The sequence below is a fragment of the Triticum aestivum genome, chromosome 1B (assembly GCF_018294505.1).
Source record: "Triticum aestivum cultivar Chinese Spring chromosome 1B, IWGSC CS RefSeq v2.1, whole genome shotgun sequence".
Classification (NCBI taxonomy): Eukaryota; Viridiplantae; Streptophyta; class Magnoliopsida; order Poales; family Poaceae; genus Triticum; species Triticum aestivum.
In genome coordinates, this window is record NC_057795.1 from 645,665,720 (window position 1) to 645,671,581 (window position 5,862).

General features: G+C 51.1%; 1 pseudogene; it reads left to right on the plus strand.

Moving 5' to 3' along the window:
- Positions 1-1,660: 1,660 nt before the first annotated feature.
- LOC123081334 (BCL-6 corepressor-like protein 1) lies at positions 1,661-3,497 on the plus strand (annotated as a pseudogene).
- Positions 3,498-5,862: the final 2,365 nt, after the last annotated feature.

Sequence of the window (5,862 nt, forward strand, 5' to 3'; positions counted from 1 at the left end):
TTTAAACATGATGCACACATGGAAGCAAGCATAGGTTAGGCCAGAACTAGGGATGTGACATGGGAGGAGTGCGCGGCGGTGTTGTATAGCTGGTGGTCCCTCATGACGGCAGCAGATGAGTACGACGGACGCCATCGTGGTTGGTGCTACTCGAGCGAGACACGGGCGAGGTAGGACGTGAGGCTCGACCTGTCAACATCCACGGCCGTCGCGCCGTCGCGCTCGTGAGTGACGGCACGGGTTCTGCTGGCATGTCGCCGGGCCATCCGAAGGATCAAGAAACGCCCGACGACGCAAGGCCAGGCCCAGTCGCACGCGAAGGCGGAGAACCTGATGCGCCGCCGAGCACCTGCGGCCCGGTCATCCTCGACACCACGCAACAGAATCCTCGTGCTGCCACCCTCTCGCCACTGCCACCTCGTGCCGCCACTCTCTCACAGCGCAGGTACGTACGCCACGCACCATTCTCTATCGAAGCCAGGTAAGGTAGCCACCATGAGACCTTCCCGTCGTCCACGGTGGCAGCGTCCCCACTCTGTCCATGTTGAGTTGCCTTGCGCCATCACGGTCGAGTCAATCCGGCCCTTCTGCCCGTGTGCTCGAGCCAGGGCCGGGCCTGGTCTCGTTTGCGTGGCGTTGCGCCCTCCACCATTTTTAGAAATAGTGGCGCGTTTCTTTACTCAATTACACCTTTTGTATTCTTGCCCTTTATACACCTGCAGTACAAGTAAGTAACGCCACACACATTAATCGGCACCTCATTATCTCCGGGATAGACATTGATAATCTGGGCGATCTCCAACATCGTCTGTGTTGTGTTGTGATCACTCTACACGCTAACAACAGTGTCTTTTTTTTGCGGGGTGCAAACAGCAATGTCTGTCCTGGCACTAATGCTATCAATAGTTTCCTTCTATTGTTTGTATCCCCCCCCTTCCATCTATATAGGGCCTAATGCGTTTTTAAGACCGCCTTTGACTATTAACAAGATTAATAGTACATGACATGCACAATGTGAAAATTATATCATTGAAAGCTCCTTTCACACACGAATTTAACGGTGTGCTTTGCGTAAGTTGCATGTCATATACTATTGCTGTAATATTTGGTCAAAGTTAGCATCGAAAAACGCATTAGGCCCTATATAGATGGAAGGAGGGAGTATATGTACGCGGTGCAGGCAAGAGGAACTACTGATATCACCGCTGAATTCGTATTAGGCTGGTCATAATAATAGTATTATGGTTAGTATCATGCATGCCAACTAGATAATTTTGATAAAGCGTCATAAAATTAAATGAAGAAAAAAACATTAAGTATTATATTGTGATACCGCATTATAATAAATTCTATGCTAGCAATAAATAAGATACTACACAAAACTGATACTAATATATGATATTATGGGAGGCAGTATCGTACCCTGGTATCATATGCATTCTAGTATATGATCCTCCCAGTAGTAGAGATTTGACCGCATTAGTGGCATTAATTAGTCTGCTTGCTTGTGCATATCCAACCATCCATCTATCCATCTGTAGAGTAGAGGTCTCCTTTTATATATATGTGGTGTACTTGTACTAGCTGCGCAGGCTACATCCCATAGACATTGTTCAGTTTCGGTCGTGTCTGTCCTCCTTGCTTGCTGACGATGCCGAACATGACGGTGACCAGATCATCTCCGGAGGACCCTCATGTCACTGCCGGCGAGCAGCAGCAGCCGCAGCTGCAAGCGGCGGACAAGGCACCTCGCACCACCGAGGAGGAGCCGGCGGATTTTATCAATCTTTCACGGTATGGTTGCCTGTCTCGTCTTACATCTGGATTTTACCAATCTTTCTCGCCTCACTGCCTCAAATTCTTTTCTTTCCCCACTCGACGACTGTTGTGACTGGTTGCAGAGTTTTCACGTCAATTTTGTTCTGTATTAGGATTTCTGTTTGGTCTGTCATGCCGGAAGATTCATGCTTTCAGCCGATTGTTTCCATGTGGTCGCTGCAGGCAGTTCCGTGTGTGCTTTTTTGTGCGGATTTCCGTCGAGCAGATCTTCGAGTGCTCAGGTTTTGCACTTCAGTTCTGCAGTTTGTAGACGTGGTTGCATTTTAGAACTAATTTTGGTTTTGGCTCCTTTGGTTTGTAGAAATTTTATAGGAATTCTATAGGATAGGATTTGCAAAGTTAAAATTCCTTTGAAGCCCTTTGGTTTATAGGAATGAATTCCTATTCCTATATAGTTTAGGAATCCTTCACATTTTGGAAAAAAAAATAGCTTAGATTCAATGGAAAATTTTCTTATCCTATGCATCAAATGACATCTCTTTCTCTATAGAAATTGAGATGCATGTCATCTCACTTTTTGTGACTTTCCTATTTCTATAACATTCTTATCCTATGAACCAAAGGAGGCCTTACAGTTCTCGCGATGAGGGGAAGAAGTTTTTGCTGTTGGTTTCATTTGTATCCCAAGTGCTTGACTTGGTTCTCGCGCAATCCAAATCTCTGGCTAACATCGTATCTAGATTGTCTGATCTCGTTTTCCGTGCAGGATCAACCCGGAATACGCTCCAGTCCCCAATGGCATCGACAACGGCAGTGGCAGCGCCGCCATCAGGAAGCAAGCAGAACCCGCACCGTCACCCACACCAAGCATGGACGACCGCGATGACGCCCCGGCCGTGGACACCGATAGCTCGAGCCTCGCGTCCTACCTCGCCCGCGCCTCACTCGAGCAGCGCCGGCCAGGAGGGCGTCCGGCGTCCTCATCCGCTGCTATCGTGAGCGACCACCAGCTGCACAACGCCGCCGCGCACTCCTCGTAGGGACTCAACCTCGGCGGCGGGCTCTACAACTTGGCCACACAAGCCTCTGAGGCATCCAACAGCCACGATGGCAGGCTCTACAACCTCGCTGCCCAGGCTACCCAGTGAGCCGACCTCGGCGGCGGTGGGCTCTACAACCTCGGCGACGACGGGCTCTACAACCTCGCCGCCCAGGCCACCCAGGGAACTGACCTCGGTGGCGGCAGCAGCAGCAGCAGCTGCATCACCATCGCCGCGCCGGAAGACGCCGCGCCGCTCAAGTGGGGCCGCAAGAAGCGCTCGTGCGCCCGCCGCGAGCCGCACGCGCCCACGTCCGCTCCCGCTCCTGCCCCCGCACCGGTGTCTACTCCCGCGCCAGCACCGGTGCCCACTTCCACCTCCGCGCCTGAGCCCGAGCTGATCCCCGCTCAGGCGCATTGTCGGGCCATCTTAAGGCTGAAGAAACGCCCGGCGGCGCAAGGCCAGGCCCAGCCACGCGCGGAGGCGGAGAAGCTGATGCCGCCGCCGAGCGCCCGCGGCCCCGTCATCCTCGACACCTCGCCACACACTCCTCGCGCCGCCACCGTATCGCCATGGCCACCTCGCGCCGCCACCCTCTCGCCACTGCCACCTCGCGCCGCCACCCTCTTGCAGCACAGGTACGCACGCCACGCCCCATTTTGTGTCGACGCCAGGTAAGATAGCCACCATGGGACCCGCTCGTCATCCATGGCGGCAGTGTCCCCACTCCGTATGTGTTGTGCCGTCTCGGTCGGGCCGGGCCAGTCAGGTCTGAGCAGCAGCTGCCCGTGGGCTCGGGTCAGGGCCGGGCCGGGTCTTGCTTGCGTGGCGTAGTGGGCCCCCTCCATTTTTCAGAAATAGTGGCGCCATTTCTTTACTAAATTACACCATTTGTATTCTTTCCCTTTATAGGCCAGCAGTACAACAAAGTAAGTAACGCCACACGCATTAATCGGCACCTCATTATCTCCGGGATAGATACTGATAATCTGGGCGATCACTCTACACGCAAACAGCAGTGTCTATCCTGGCACTAATGCCATTAATAGTTTCCTTCTATTGTATGTATACGGGGTGCTGGCCAGAGGAACTGCTGATATCACCGCTAAATCGGCATTACTGGTAGAGATTTGATGCATGCATTAGTGGCATTAGTGTGCATATCCAACCATCTATACATCCATCTGTAGAGTAGAGGTCTCCTTTTATATGCGGTGTACTGCGTGTACTTGTAGTCGCTAGGCAGGCTAGATCGCATAGGCATTGCTCAGTTTCCGTCGTGTCCGTCGTCCTTGCTTACCGATGATGCCGAAAATGATGGTGACCAGATCATCTGCGGAGGACCCTCATGCCGCTGCCGGCGAGCAGCAGCAAGCGGCGGACAAGGCGCCTCGCACCGCCGAGCAGGAGCCGGTGCCCAAGGTGCATGAGCCTAAGCCGCCACCGCAGCAGCCGAGGCGGCAGCCGTACCGTCAGGCGGCGGACAAGGCGGCTCACGCCACCAGCAACGGCGAGCAGGAGCCGGCGCCCAAGGTGGAGCCTAGGCAGCCAACGCCGCAGAGGCAGCAGCCACCGCGCCAGGCGTCAATGAAGGAGAAGGGCAAGGCGCCGATGGTGCAGGAGCCCCCGCGGCGGCGCCGCACGTCGCGCAGAGGGCGGCCGCCGCCGTGGCGGCGGCGGCCCGGCCGCCCGTGCCGTTCGTCGCGACCCAGCTCACCCGCAGGGAGAAGGAGGAGGACTGGTTCGCGATGACCGGCGGCTGTCGAGGACAAGCTCCAGGTACGTCACACACCGCCATTCTTTTTTGTCTGTCTTCCATGCATGCATTCATCTCGGTGTTACTACGAGCGGTAAGGCTGACACGATCGACGATGTGTTGGCGCAGAAAATGTCCCCGGGGCAGACGCTGCCTGAGGTGACCAGGGCAGGTACATGGTGCACGTGAAGAAGCAAAAGAAGGTACCACTCCATCTCCTGCCACTGCACATTTTTTTTACCAGCCAATTTTATTTTTACTTACATTTACACCGCACCGTCATTTCGTCATTAAAACAATGTCATTAGTTTTTATATGATTATTTAGACTTTTCATATAATTGGATGATACTTATGAGGATTAGTGCTATGGGTCTGTTTAGAACTCAGTCGACTTAGACTTCGCGAAGTCTAAGTCACCTGATGTCAGCTTCGTGCAAATGCCCCGATCGATTTCCTTGTCACTCATTCGTTTTCCTTTGGGCTTGTTTAACATGTACTGGGCCTTCTTTTTGTCTTTTTTTTTTCTTTTCTTAGGTGGGCTGCTTTTCTCCTCCGTTTTGTTCTCCCAAATTGCTTGTCTCGTTTTGGGATTATTTTTTCTTGCCTGTATGTGGGCAGCCTCCTATTATTTTTTGTTGTCTTTCTTTTAGATTGTTTTTTTCTTTTGTTTGTATTTGGGCTGCCAAATATATGGGTGTTTGTGTCAGCTCTCCCAGCCGATTGGCACTGTAGTGTGTCTCAAACAAACATAATGCATACAAAAAGTGTAGTTGTTCTAAAAAAATAGTGTGTTTGTATTTCTTTAAGCACATATTTTTGACACAAAAAATAAGAAAAATAAATTAAGAAAAAATGTGTGGTCCATGTGTGCACCAAGTCGAGTGGCATTATTTTTTAGATAAATATCCAAAACATCACTAATTGAGAAAAGAAACAATAACACAAATCCAAAACGCAAAAATAAATAGAAAGAAAAACAGAAACTACAAAATCAAAAATGAAAAATTGAAAATAAATTCACATACTGGAGTCTGGGTCTAATGCCTTCCCGACGCCTTAGCCGCTCGAACCGAGACTAATGCTCACATTAGTCACGGTTCGTGATGATTCGTGATGCAACCGGGACTAATGTGTATATTGAGTTTGGACGAAAGTTCCTGTTTTCTACTAATGCCTCTAGAAAGATGTTGAGCCTGGGTCCACATTCCAGAGACTTCAAACAGGAAAAAAAGAGCAACACACCGTCTATAGATACTCCATTCCATCACAACAAACATTTATGTGT